The 15,297-nt window shown below is 46.4% G+C and overlaps 1 protein-coding gene across 1 annotated transcript in view; it reads left to right on the forward strand.

Moving 5' to 3' along the window:
* The first annotated feature begins 233 nt into the window (after nucleotides 1–233).
* Nucleotides 234–15,297, forward strand: part of ZBTB21 (zinc finger and BTB domain containing 21) — a 91,129-nt gene continuing 76,065 nt past the window's right edge. The window contains exon 1 of the mRNA XM_078656803.1: nucleotides 234–351. The gene's annotated coding sequence lies outside the window, so the exon portion shown is untranslated. The remainder of the gene's footprint in view (nucleotides 352–15,297) is intronic.

The following is a 15,297-nucleotide window of genomic DNA, read 5'->3' on the forward strand; positions in this document are numbered from 1 at the left end:
TGGAGATATTGTCCACGTTCAATTAACTGCGGCCAGCAGCACCGGCCTTGCAGCTCCGCTGACACAACTCGGCATCCTCTGAGTTCACGCCGAGGAGGGTCTCCGATCTGTGATGAGGAAACACAAAAAAAAGGTCATACTTGCTTCCCGCCCTCAGTCCAGCCCCTCGGCCCTTCTGGCCAATCACAGCACTGCGCACGTGACGAGGGCTCAGTGCGATGACCTCATCCCTCAGTGTGGGATGACGTCAAATTCAAGATGGATGGAATCACGGCAGCACCGCGCGCTAGCCAATTCTGACGATTAAAAGGGCGGATAGTGGCAGACCGCCGATTCCGCGGCGCACGGACGGTAAGTGTGTGTTGTACGGTGCCCTGAGTCGGAGACAACGGGCGGGGAACCCCAATATCAGCTGTACGGTAAAGGCGTCCTTTCCTGACGTAACTCAGGTGATTTTTCCCATCTCCGCGTACTGTTCTGCGGCCCCAGTTCCACCTACTGCGCACGCGCGCTGTAGAAGGCGGGTGTGAAGAAACGGCTCCGAAGCACTTGCCTTGGATAGCTTCTGGTGTCGAACATGAAGTGCGCATGCGCTACCCTCACAATGGCCACTTGGGGTGTTATTGCGCATGAACAACTCAAACGTCGGTTTTATGAGGACGCCGTCACGTGACGAATTGGGACAGACAGACAACGTTTTCTAATGTGTTCGTCTTGATAGAGACGCATGGGAACAGTTTACGTGGTGCGCGTGCACGGCTTTTTTGTTTTTTTATTCTTCACATCTTGTGCTTTCTATTTATTCTCTTTTTTTAGTTTGCACATGACGTCATTGATATGCATACTGGGCTATCTTCTGCATCCCTCCCTCTCCCTAATCGTTATCGAAGGGTAGGCGCTGTCGGGAGTGGTGCACACACACGCGGGTATAGTTGGAGTGTATCCAGCCTCGCTCCCTTAGCCCACCAAGCAACCTAGAATCATTGGGCCTGAAAGATGGTCCTAGAAAGTACACCGGCCACGAATTTAGCTTAACGTTTCTTCCTCCCAACCTTTTCAGATTTCTGGTATAGATTGGATGGAACCGTAGAAATTTAAGTCTAATCCTTACTTTCCTACTGTTCGGTGTTGTTGAGAGCGTCTTATAGCTGGAACTCCATATTTTGGCGGGAGATTTGCCTTCTTATGCAAAATTCAATTCTACAAGCGTAGTTGCAGAAGTGGATACTCCGCGCGGGATAATCAACCTCTTTGTACCTGCATTTGTTATATTTATCAATTTCTTTATTGATCCCTTGACCTTGTTAACATGGCATTCCTATAGCCTGTTAACCTGTGTGATCAAAGGCCTTTATGATACAGTCAATGCTGAGTGCACTTGGATTTCCAGAAAAAATAAACCAGAAATAATTTTTCGCACTTTTGTTTAATTATATTAAATGGTTGTTTTTGTTATGCAGTCCAGTTCCATTTTAAGTGAGGAATATTACAAGGGCATACATTGCTTCCTGTGATGGCACTTATTGTGACATCACTACCTGTGACATCATTGTAAATTACATATGTTAATTACTGCCCCCACTATTTTTCGTATGACTTGTGCCCTGCTCCCAAATTAAACCCTTGCTCTCAATTCATCTCATTTTTACACTTACAAAAATCTCATTCCCCTATTCTGCCATATCCATCTGATCACAAGTGACGTGTCAAAAATATTTATAGATTTGTTTTACTTTATATAAAGCACATTACAAAACATGGTATATATTTGTTTAATAACACATCATTTTACATTAATATCATTCTAAGACTAGTATTTAGTGATACAGCACACGTTTTCTGCATAGCAGTGTGTAATTGAGCTCAGAAATGGCTGGAAGCGACATTGTTTTTTTTTTACCTTTGTTTAGAGCGGAAACAGAATATACTGGGTGTTTTTTGTGAATGGTGAAATTTTCTGTTAACGCAGGTTTATCTGCTGGTATTCTTCTTATCCAGCTTCAAAGTACAAATGGAAAATTTGCAGTTAATTTGTCAGCAGAAGGTTAAATGAATTGAACAATTTTTTTCCCTCAGATAAGAGATTTCAAAATTGCCCCCTGCTGAGCCTTTCTCACAAATGAATAGGCTGTTGCCAGTTAGAGGGGGTTTTAAAAATACCCTGCGGCCAGGTTATACATATACACTGTTTGCAGGTGCAAGTAGTCAGCATGGCTGGGGCAGAAGGTGTCACCTCTTAACTTCCTTTTAGCTCAGAAAAGGGAAATGGCAGGTACCTCTCTAAAAACCGGTAGACAGGACTCCATACACCTGCGTCCACCAAATACTTAACATATGATTAAATGCTACTACACTGTGGTGGATGCATTACTGAAAATTATGTTTTCAAGGCCATACTGAATGGGTAAAGTTGCAGAGATTATCTGCATAGAATTTCATAGAAAAAAAGGTGTGATAGGCTGTACCACATACTTTCAGATTTTAGTGGTATCAGTAAATTCTCGTTAGCTGATAGAAGAGCAACAGTCCGAAAGAATGGCTTGTATCGTACCATAGAGAGCTAATCAGCGATTATTAGAGTTTTAAATTGAATGCTAGCAGGTATTGAAAGCCTCTGAATCTTTCTTGCAGCAGCTGAAACCTGTCACGATTTGGGAAGTTGTATCCACTCCAGCGGCTAAATTTTGCAGAGTTGGCAAATTCTTAGTGTCGGATTTCAATATGCTTGGCAGGAGAGCATTCTGATTATAGATTTTAGAGACAATTACAGTTCTAGCAATAGTAGCCCTTTCCTCTTCAAAAACAGTTGTCAAATATTAGTAGAAGCGTACTATTCTGATTTGAGGTAGAAATCGCATTAACATCTTTTTCTTATCTAAGCAGGGATTTGGGAATGCTCTTAGAAATGTGAACCTATCTTTAACTAGAGTCTCAGCTCCTCCAACCTGGAATAAGCAATAACTGCGGTCATGTTTTTATAGCCAATGGTAGGTGCTTGTGTGTAAAAACTAGGTGGGTGGACAACATTAAAAGCAATCAATGACTTCTGAAAGGTCTATCAAAACAAAAACTTTGAATCAGTCATAATGAGCTAGTTAAGAACATATAAGCTATAAAATAGAATGCAAATCAAGATGTTGGCAAGCAGTCTCCAACCCGAAGAACCAAAAAGCATTCAAGAGGAATAATGTCAGAAGGAATGTTGCAGAAGAACATCAGCATGTTCAAAGGGGTGAGTAGAGAGCAATAGGACGACATGGAAGGCAGATGCGAGGGTGCAAGGAAGACGAGGGGGCTAGAAAAGAAGTGGAAGAGGTATAATTATTATGACGGCGAGGGATTGAAAGGTAGAGAAAAGATTGGTGAAAAGATAACAATGGACTGATGGTAGGTGAGATGGGTGACAGTTTGGGAGGCGAGGAGGGAGACAGTTTAGGAGGGAGGGACAATAATGAAAGGGTATAGCAGTGAGGTAGAAGATGTATGATGGGGGTAAGAAGGTCTGCAGCTACCATGAGGTAACATGCAATAACAATACAAACCCATTTCCCCAGCAATGAGATGTGGTTCTCTGTTGCGTAGAGAGCCCCTGAGCATCCCTCAAAGGTGGAATTAATACTTGCACTCAAGATTGTCAATTGCATTTTTGATTAAACTTTTTATTATCATCTTTAGAAACAGAGCAGACAATGGCGCAGAGAGCACCAAATACTCATAATCCAAACAGGTAGTCCGTTTCACAAACCTGCAAAAGTAAAGCAAATAATAACTTTAAAAGTGAGTTGTTGAAGCTGCAGACTGAAAAGTAGAAAAAGTGGGCAAGAAAGTATAACGGTATCAAAAAAAGAAAGGGGAAAAGGCAATAAATAAAAAAGCACGCACAGAGACCCCAAAATTAGACTAGCACTACAGTGTATAAGAGTTCAGAGGGCCCCACTGCTTACTCAGTGGGAACACCTGGACATAAAGTACGAGGTGCAAGTCAGTACGCAAAAGTAAGTCAAGCAGGCATGCACATCACAAGAACATGGTCTCTAGTCTGGATTGTCGGGTAGTGGCAGGATGATGAGCATCCAACACTTCACCCGACCGGAGGAAAGCTTCCCAAATATCTTTGAAAATATATTCTTGGTCATTCGAACTGTATATCAGACCTTTGTCGGCAGCTGTCATGACCACATCCATGAGCCAATCCTCCAAAGTATATGGATCGGGATGCCCTGCCTACTGCATTTTGGTAACAAGGCTGACAATTGGAACTCCATTATAGCCACAGTGCAACATGGGGGATCGCAAAATAAGGATATGAAAAATTGTTTCTTTAGCTCTAAAGTTTGGCTTTGAATGGTTAATAATTGGGTGGTGTGCACAGTTTTTGTTACATGACTAATGTCTAGTTTGGATCCCACTTACATGAGTATGTGTAGTTCTCAGTTTTCTTGTTTTTTGTTTTTTCTCAATTTAACCCCTTGCGCGCTACATGTAACCAGGGATTGTATATTAAATGTTAATATTGGGCCTCCAGCACTTATTGTGCCACCCACTTGTGCCACGCCCCTTTACACATGTCTCAAGTCTGCCTCTGAAGCCTGTGTGTGCAGTTTTAAACTGCCACTTCCATAGGGAAGCCAAAATGTAGGACATGTACTCTTAGGTTTCACATTTGGTTTTTTACTATTGCAAGGTGTTGGACTTGGCCTTTTTTGGCTAAAGTTTCCTAAACATTTTGCCTTCCCCCTAGGCCTTTTTCTGACATGATGTTGTCAGCCTAGATGCTTTGGGCACTTTGCTACTGCTGATCAGTGTCAAAGTGTAAGTGCTCCCTGTATAAAGTGTAATGGTAATTGGTTGTCCATGATTGGTATGTTTGCCTTACTAGTAAAATCCCTAGTAAAGTACACTATGTGTGCCCAAACCATGGTACTTCATAGGGCCTTACTTACCCCTCATAGGTTAGACAAAATGTTCCCGCAAACACAACACCATTGTCCTAGATGCTACGCAGTAGGTGCCGATTTAGCTCATATGTTGTGGTCATGTCCTCACCTAGGGGGATTTTGGGACTCGGTCAGACAACATATATCTATCTGCAGCCATACAGAGGGACATAACCAACACTATGGAGGAATGTATCCTGGGCCTTCATAAGTCCCCCTCGAAACACAAGGTACAATATAGATTTGCAAACCTGTCATTAATCCTATCAATACACCCACCATGTGCTGGAAGTCCAAGAAACCACCCCCACTCATATGTGGCATAGCGAATTGATTAGGTGGGGTAGTGCAGAAAGTGCGGCCCTAAGACGGGAGGAGGCCAGAGGATTCCGTAAAACCCCGATAGCACTGGAGTGGGATGCAATGTTAGAAACTCTTAAAACGCAGGAGGTGGACGTAGTGGAATATCGTAATGTAAGTGGATCCCAAAATCCATCCCGAACATGTAACTAGTGCTAGCAAGACTACAAATCACTGACTAGGGTCGGTTAGTGCAATACTTTGCATTAGAACTGTTGTTGGTTTGAAAGTGAGGATGCCTGCCGGGCTCTGAGCACACAACTTCCCTAAAATGTTACTTTTATGGAGATAAAGGACTGGAGGGAGGTGAATCTAGTTGAAGAAGTTACGTTTATTATCGCAGACTATGACATGCTGGGATGAGAGATGCACACCGACTGGGTAGTCATGAATAACTTGGTACTGTTATGGGTACATTTGATATTGCTAGTGCAAATTATTCACGTGATGTGGGGATAATATGTACCGACGCTAATGGCATTATATTGAATTGCTCGACAGATTTATTAAAATGTCATGAATACTATAACAATAATGCAGACTGTACCATCCCAACGGTCTGAGAAATAGTAGAAGCCGTATTGTGTATAATGAAAAAATGCTAATAAAACTTTGTTTAAAAAAAAAAAGTGCACTATGTGTGCCAGGGCTGGTAATGCAAAAGCTACTAGTGGGCCTGCAGCAATAATTGTGCCACCCACACAAGTAGCCTTAAAAGAAAGAACTGCGGCCTGCCACTTCAGTGCCTGCGCTCAGTTTGTTAAACTGCCATGTTGTCCTGACAAGTGCACCCACTTGCCAAGCCTAACCTTTCCCTTAATATGCACATCAGACACCCCTATGGTAGGTTCAAGGAAGTCCCCTGGGCAGGGTGCAGTGCATGTGAAAGGTAGGACATGTACTGAGGTGTGTACAATGTCCTGACACTTAAATAATCTCCATTTCGTTTTTCACTGTTGAAAGGCCATCTTGCCCATAGGATAGAATGGGGAGGCTGTGTAATACGTTTCCAAACTATCTTCCCAAAGGCTCTAGATGGAGAGGTGAAGTTTAGTATGCCTGAACTCACAATTTAATAACACATCTTTTTGTGAAGGTGGTTTTTGCATTGTGTGATTAGAAACCACTCTTTTAGAAGTGGCTAGGTTTTTGTGCTCTAACATTTCTGTGTGTCTCTGCCTGGTTGTGGATTGACTGTCTGGATCTGAAAGTGATAGGATCTGGGAAATGTCTTGATCCAGGGGAGGAGGTGAGACCGCAACAGGCTGACCTGCATCTGGAGTGTAGGGGGAGGAGTAGCCCCTAGAGGTGAAGAGGCCTGGGCTGCCGCCATAAAACAATGGCTCCATCTCCTGCTGAGTGATTAAGGATCCAGACCCCCACTATCAAAGGAAGAAGGTGTCACCGACAAGGAGACACCCAGAACTGGTTTGGAAAGGGGTTAGTCCCCCCCTGAACACAAAGACTTCAAAGACATTTAGGGGTACAACTTTGAGAGCTGAAACCCCTGAACGTTAGATTGCTCAAGACTGAAAAGGACTTAAACGACTTCGTGGTCAAGAGGAACCTCTGCAAAAGGAAGAACCAGCAGAAGAGACTGAAGGAAAGGACTGACTCTTGCTGTGTGTTCTGGGGCTGGCCTGCAGTTTGCTGATTTAATCAAGGAGAGGCTAAAGGTACTTTGCTGTGTCCCCTTGCTTCAAAGGACTTTGCTGTGTCCTGAAGTAACTGAACCCTATCCCTGTTGTGGAAACTCAGGAACACAAACGTTTTCAGGAGAGTCTCAGCGACTCTGTGTGCATGTGCTTTTTGCAGCCTGAGACCCTTGTAAGAATTACCCTGTGATCGTGGGCGCCAGGAGTCCAAGCGAGTCTCAGCGACGCTGTGTGAGTGTGCTTTGTGCAGCCTGAGACCTTCGTGAGGATTGCCCTGTTATTGTGCACACCCGGAGTCCAAGTGAGTCTCAGCGATGCTGTGTGCTTTGTGCAGCCTGAGACCTTCGTGAGAATTGCCCTGTTAGCGTGCACACCTGGAGTCCAAGTGAGTCACAGCGACACTGTGAGCGTGTGCTTCTTGCAGCCTGAGACCTTCGTGAAGATTGCCCTGTGATCGTGTGCACCCGGAACTCAAGTGAGTTTCAGCGACGCTGTGTGTGTGTGCTTCTTGCAGCCTGAGATCTTCGTTATCGCCAACAGCCCGGAATCCACAAAGTCGCATCGGAGGCCCAAGTCGCGAGAGGAGAGTGAAGTCGCACCCCCAAGGTAACGTGTGTCGCCGGCTGGAGCGGGGTGCGGGCTCGTAGAGGGACGCTCTCGGCCTCTCCCCTTTTTGCAGCGCGAGCCTCTGCTTCAGCTCGTATCGTGGTCCGTACTTGCCGAGAAGTGGCAGTACCAGGGCCGGAGTCGGAGCTGCACTTTGGTTTACACCATACTCGTGTTGGGGGCATCTGTTGGCGGAAGCTGACCGCGAGTCCGTACGAGTGGCTGAGAGACCATTTAAAGCACCGTGATCGGTGCTGGAGTGTATTACGCATTGCATTATTTCTGCATTACAAACTACCTGATCAGTGTATTATGCATTGCATTATTTCTGCATTACAAAGTGCCTGATTGTTGCATTACGCATTGCACTATTTTTGGATATCGAAGTACATGATTGTTGCATTACGCATTGCACTATTTTTGCATAACGAACTGCATAGCATTGCATTAGGACAGCATTGGATCATTTAGAATTACTCATAATACCGCGAGAACCTACAAGGGCTGGCTGGCCTAATAACCGGCCAGGAGGAACATTACAAATAAAGCAAAACCAAAGGTGGTGATGGACGGAGCGTTGACTATACAAGCACTCACCCCCAGTCAACTGATCTGGGTTTAATCCATCACCGTTCTTTAGCCCACTCTGCCACCCCAGTTCAGACATGGCCATATGCAAATCAGTCTGACCCTGTGCCTCATGGGAACAGTCCAGCCCGAACTGCCAAGCCATGCCTTCCCTGGACCGGAAACAAGCTTCCGAGGACCGGTTTCTGGCATTACAGCCCACTTCAGCCCGGCTTGCTTGAATCCAGTGGCAAAGTGAGCAAGGGACTCGCGTCTGAGCATACCCTGCCAACTTATGGCGAACAAAGCAAAACCAAAGGTGGTGATGGACGTAGCGTTGACAATACAAGCACTCACCCCCAGTCAACTGATCTGGGTTTAATCCATCACCGTTCTTTAGCCCACTCTGCCAGAGGTCATGAGAGCACAAATGTAATAGGAGAAAATTACACACAGGAAAGGGTTCCAGTGGACTAAAGAGCCTGCAAGATTTTGACAGCTAGAATTTGACCTGTGTTCAGATGTATCCACTGCATGTAGGAAATTTGGTCATGCATTGCTAATCCATTGTAGCAGAAAGATGCCACGAGGGACTCCCAGGTGAGTTAGCAACGGCAACAACTGCAAGTGCATCAGCAACCACACTTTAATAACAATAATGACCACAGCATCAACAAGAGCTGCCACCAGCGGGACATAGCCAAACACTGGCTAAGATGACTGCCTAGGCAGGGACCCAACCCACTAAATATCCTTTATTATATTAGTTACTTGTTTTTCTCCCCTGAGGCGGAAGCCGGGGGCATCTACTCTTTACCTTTTTACTACGGAAAGCATTCTTCTGTGTGTGAGATAATTTAGACTGTCTGCATAGTGAATTACAACTTGTGCGCAGGGCTTACATCAGTGCTGTCATCGAGTGCATTTTTAAAATTGTATATATTTTAATTGATACGTTTTAAAGGAAAATGCTCACATCTCCGACTTGACCCGACTTGACGAGATTTGTTTCGTCACAGGGGTCCTGTTAGCGCTCTCTCTCCCCCGGTGCAGCCGAGCACAGCGCTTTCGCCGGCTGGGAGAACGCAACACCACCATCTTGGGGGGAGGCAGGGTAGCGCTCCAGCTCCTGGACGCCTCCCGCCCTCCCTCACTATTTAAGGTGTGTGGTTTATACGTGGCATAGATTGCTTGTTTTTCTCCCCTGAGGCGGAAGCCGGGGGCATCTACTCTTTACCTTTTTACTACGGAAAGCATTCTTCTGTGTGTGAGATAATTTAGACTGTCTGCATAGTGAATTACAACTTGTGCGCAGGGCTTACATCAGTGCTGTCATCGAGTGCATTTTTAAAATTGTATATATTTTAATTGATACGTTTTAAAGGAAAATGCTCACATCTCCGACTTGACCCGACTTGACGAGATTTGCTTCGTCACAGGGGTCCTGTTAGCGCTCTCTCTCCCCCGGTGCAGCCGAGCACAGCGCTTTCGCCGGCTGGGAGAACGCGACACCACCATCTTGGGGGGAGGCAGGGTAGCGCTCCAGCTCCTGGACGCCTCCCGCCCTCTTCCCATCTTCCTCCGGATATGGATAAAAGAAAGCAGTTATCCCGCCCGCGCAGCGGGCGGGCGCAGCGGGCGCGCCGATGGCGTGCCGAAGGCAAGCCCGTCTGCGCCCGTCCGCGCCGGGCCCGCGCCTAGCGCCAGTCCCCCTGCCTCTCGTCCCCAAAAAATCATCTGGTCCAGCAGCCAGCTTGTCACATTAAGACATGGCGTCTGTACCCCCACTGCTTGCTGTAATCTCCTGGACTTGGAGAAGTCTACCTTCACCTGCACTCGGTGCAATTATTCCATTCCCCTTATGCGAAAACGATACCTTCAAACTCAGATAGCTGCTAAACCGCAGCCCATATGCAAACTTAAGGCTGCCTTAATAAATTGCCGATCTTTGCCTGCGCACGCTTCTGAGATTTGGCTTTTGCTGGATATACATAAATGGGACATACTATTCCTAACGGAAACGTGGCTTAAAGACTCGTCTAAACCAGACATACATTTGGCTATTCCCCCTGGCTATCGACTGTCAGGAGTCAATCGAGACAACTCCAAATCTGGGGGTGGGCTCGCTGTCATTGCCAAATCCCATCTCATCATGAACATAAAAAAAATATCTAACCTAGGGCTTATTGAAGCCATGTATCTTACGATAATGGATTCTGCCATCACGATTTTTGCTGGCGTCCTGGTCTATAATCCCCCTACTGCCACTTCTGCCTCTCTCTACTCTTTGCTACATTCAATCGCGGATCTCTCCCTTAAACATTCTTATTTCACAGTGCTGGGAGACTTTAATCTTCATGTGGACAATTCCGCCTGTCCCCAAGCATCATTGTTGCTCGAAACTTTACAAGGATTAACCTTGTCCCAATTAATTAAGGGCCCTACCCACAAAGCTGGACATACGCTCGATCTTATTTTCACGAATCACCCTGGCATCACCTCTCTTCCTTCCCTACCCCTCACGTGGTCAGACCACTTCCTCCTTCCTTTTGATATCACTATTCCTCCCCTGCCCCCATCAACAGAGATATAGGTCGTAAATGGTCTAAAGTTACCTATGAGGCCATTGATCCCTGTTTTCACTATCACTTTAACTCATCGGAAGACCTCAACAAGGAAACAGTGAGATATAACTCTGCTCTTACCACTGCATTAGATATTATTTCTCCTCTAGTCCCTATGACTTCCTCTAGGTCGCGCCCATCTGCTCCTTGGTTCTCCCCCATGCTGAGAGAGGAAAAAAGCAGGTGCAAACAGTTGGAACGCAAATGGCGCCAATCCTATGACCCAACTCTTAAACTAGCTTATAAAGCGGCCTTAAACAAATTTCAAAAAATTAAGCGGGCCACTATGAGAGCCTATTTTTCTAAACTCATTCAACTGGCTCAGAATTCTTCTAAAACTCTCTACACAATTGTGAAGGATTTTGTGAATCCGCCTGTCTTAAAAGCCCTGTCTGCCCCCACTCAAGCCCTCTGTGATGGACTATCTGATTTTTTTCCAGGAAAAGATTATCAAACTATCATCGTCCTTTGATCCCGTATTTTTCAGTCCCCGGCCAGGAGTATTGGACATCCAGCATTGCCCATTCAATTCCTTTGATGGCCTGACCCCAGATGCAGCTCTATCACTGTTAAATCAAGTCAAGTCAGGATCTCCGCTGGACCCAGTTCCCGCTAAAGTGATGGGTAATCTTGCCCCTGTCTTAATCAACCCTCTCCTCTCAATATGGAATGCCTCCCTGACCCAGGGCCTATTCCCTCCAGTTTGGAAACAAGCTAGGCTGCTCCCCATTTTAAAAAAAACCTGATGCGGATCCATCCCTATTTAGTAACTACCGTCCCATCTCCCTTTTGCCTAAACCTGCTAAAATTCTGGAGAAAGTGGTCCAGAAACAATTGGCGTCGTACTTAGAATCCAACCAGCTGCTGCACGATTCACAGTCCGGTTTTAGAACTGGCTATAGCACCGAGACCGCATTGCTGGAGGTATCGGAGACAATTCGCGAGTCGGTGGACAGGGGCGAGGAGGCCATGCTGGTTCTCCTCGACCTGTCCGCCGCATTCGATACTGTGTCTCATGATATTCTTGTGACTAGGCTGCAGCAGCTGGCAATTGGAGGTACAGCTCTGGCTTGGATTAAATCGTTCCTTTCAGGGAGATCCCAAAGAGTATCTTTGCCTCCTTTCGAATCAGATGACAAACCCCTTGTCTGCGGTGTGCCCCAGGGCTCCGCCTTAAGCCCTCTTTTATTTAATGTGTATTTGGGCCCTCTTGCCAAGGTAGTAGAATCGTGGGGAGTCAGGGTGGTCTCATACGCTGATGACACTCAGCTTGTCTTTTCTTTTAGAGACCACTCGGACTCACACTTTTCTAACTTTCGTAACTGCCTTGGCAACATCTGTTCTTGGATGGCTTCCAATCACCTGGCCCTAAATACAGACAAAACTGAGGTACTCTTTTTCAGCCAGAAATCAACTCCTCCTGCCGCCTTGTGGTGGCCTACGGTTTTGAATCCCCCCCCTAACCCTGTACAGTCTGCCCGCAATCTCGGCTTCCTTTTTGACAGCACCATGTCCTGTAAAGCTCAGGTCAATAAAGTCACTGCGGCTTGCTTTGGCAAGTTGCGCATGATTAGGAAGATTTTTCCCTACCTTCCTCAGACGTCTCGTAAAACGATTGTCCATGCCCTTATTACGACACATCTGGATTACGCCAACAGCTTGTATGCCGGAGCTCCCCTTTATCTCATTGATCGATTGCAAATCGTCCAAAATGCGGCAGCTAGGCTGATTGGAAACATCCCCACCTGCAAATCAGTCAAAGCATATCGCAATGAACTACACTGGCTCCCTATCGCCCGCCGGGTTCAGTTTAAAATCCTGACCCTTGCCTTTCGGGCTATCCATGGAATTGGCCCAGCTTACCTGAGGAGTAAAAGACTCAAATTATCCTGGTCAGAAAGAAACCTAAGATCCAACAGCCTTCGTGTACTGACTGTTCCTAGATTTAGGCTTGCCCGGAGCGGTGGTAGAACATTCAGTGTGACGGCTGCTAAATACTGGAATGGTCTCCCTTTGGGCCTCAGGTTCATTGAGTCTGAGCAGACCTTCCGTCGCAAATTAAAAACCTGGCTGTTTTCCCAACTCTAATCAGGTGTTCCTTGGTTCCTTGGGTTGGAGGGTAGGACCCTGGCTGCCCCCTCGAGTGATTAACTTGTTCTCTCAGCGCCGGGACACCCCCGACGGGGGTAGCTGCGCGCTTTATAAGCTTCTTAAAAAATAATAATAATAATTATCCGCCCTTGACATTGAGCTTCAGGAGTGGCAGGCATGCTACCCATGACTAGTGGGTAACCGGCAACCCAGCACTTCGAGAAAAAAAATCTGGCTCAAACCTTTCATGAATCGTGTTCTGGAGGGCCTATCGTGCATCCTCTAGATATTGGGCTACAACTATGTGCAGCAGCAGAGAATTCAGATCTTACGCTAGTGAAGTGCAACCTGCCTTTTACAGTGTCCAACACTGAGCGATCTCTGTCTTTCCCCTCTCCAAAACCCCTCCCCCTTCATCCCCCTCCCCCATGCTCACATTTGAGGGTCGAACTGATTCTAGGATGTGCATGGGCCCTGACTGGGATCTCCTTCGCAGGTGGCCGAACCGTCAGTTGAAAACGAGGAGATAGGCATTGGTAATTTTCCCATTCAAATGCTCCAGCCTCCATCAGATCTATGGGAAGCTTGATTCTCTCATGTTGTGCTGTGACCATATGAAAGTTCGATTACCAAGCACAACCACCAATTCAAGGAGATAGAATGCAGAAAATCTACTGTTAAAGATGATGCCATTGACTTTTAGGCTATATTAATGAAGTGGGTCGCCAACATTTCAAAAGTTACTGACAAAAATTAGTATTTAGAATTGTGCTCCTTGTGTAATACCATATGTATTATCAGCCTTGTGGAATCTACAAACACAGGTAGAATTGAAATATTCATTGAACAACCACTGGTACAGATCCTGGGAAGAGGCCAATTCTCCAGCTGTTTCATTGTCAAGAGGGCTCAGAACATTGGGTCCAAGAACTCCTCATGCTGCCACTCGCGCCCTGTTATCACCAGGCTGTCGAATTATACAGATTTAAGTCATGCTAGACAGAGGGCGACCTGACCTACCAGGGGACGGACATCAACAGCTAACCAGAATTCACCATGGCAGTGCTGGGGGCCTGGTGATCTTTTAACAAAGTTAAATAACTACTTGGGACTATTGAGATAACATACGTAATGATCTACACCACCAATCTGCATCTAGACAATTTGAAGTCAGGTTCTCCCCTTGACCCCTGCCCTCTAAAAATCTTTAAGGAATGCAGGGATGTCCTACTTCCTCCTTTCCTAGAGGTGATTAATCAGGCTATCCGTGAGGGAGTTTACCCAAAACCCTGGAAACTGGCCATTGTTAAGCCCCTCCTTAAGAAACCCACGTTAGACCCTGGCATTCTTAAGAATTTTCGCCCTATCTCCCTGCTCCTGGCCCCTGCGAAAATACTCAAGACCCACTTAAATTTCCATCTGAGTGCCTTTTTAGATCACACCGGCCTTGACTCGTCCCAACACGGCTTCCGCAAAGCCCATATCACCGAGTCCGCCCTAACAGCTGTCTCTAATAACATACGGGCTAAGGTCGACAGTGGCCAGGCCACCTTGCTGGTCCTGCTCAACCTTACAGCCGCATTCGACACGCTGTCCCCTGCCATTCTGGCTGGACGTCTGGGGGAGATAGGAGTGGATGGTTCTGCGCTCAGCCTTTTAACATCTTTTCTGACTCAGCGCGAGCAGAGGGTCAAGTTGGGTGACTACCTCTCCTCCGTCAAGCCTGTGCAGTGTGGGGTCCCTCAGGGCTCGTCCCTGAGCCCCACGCTTTTTAATATATATGTAACACCTTTGGCCAGGCTTGTCAGATCCTTTGGTCTGGAAGTCGTATCCTACGCTGACGACACCCAGATCATGGTCTCCATATCACATACAGCTGACATCACCGCCCTGAATTTTAAAGCTTGTATGGAGGCAGTTGCAGAGTGGATGGTAAGAAATTACCTTAAGCTTAACGGGGAGAAAACGGACGTGATTATTTTCGGAGGTAAGCAAGAGATCTGGTCAGCGGACTGGTGGCCCTCTGCTCTCGGTGCTTGCCCCACGCCCACTCAGTCAGCTCGGAATTTGGGCGTTATTTTCGACTCCTCGCTTTCCTTCGACAAGCAGGTCAGCAGGACGGCCTCAACTTGCTGTGGGGTTTTGCGAATTTTGAGGAAAATCGTACATTACCTGTCGATCGAAGCCCTTAAACAGGTTACGGTAGCCCTCATAGCCTCCCGTCTGGACTATTGCAATGTACTCTATCTGAGAATCACCAAAAAACTTGTCCAGCGTCTCCAAATTGTGCAAAACGCGGCTGCAAGGTTCGTGGTTGATGCTCCTAGGCGTTCATCGGCCTCAGCCATTAGCAGGGATCTGCACTGTATCCCCTTGCAAGCCAGAATTAATTTTAAGGCCCTGTGCCTCACCCATCGTGCACTTCATGGGCTTGGGGCAGAGGACATCAGCTCCCTT

Source organism: Lissotriton helveticus, chromosome 8 (assembly GCF_964261635.1).
Source record: "Lissotriton helveticus chromosome 8, aLisHel1.1, whole genome shotgun sequence".
Taxonomy (NCBI): Eukaryota; Metazoa; Chordata; class Amphibia; order Caudata; family Salamandridae; genus Lissotriton; species Lissotriton helveticus.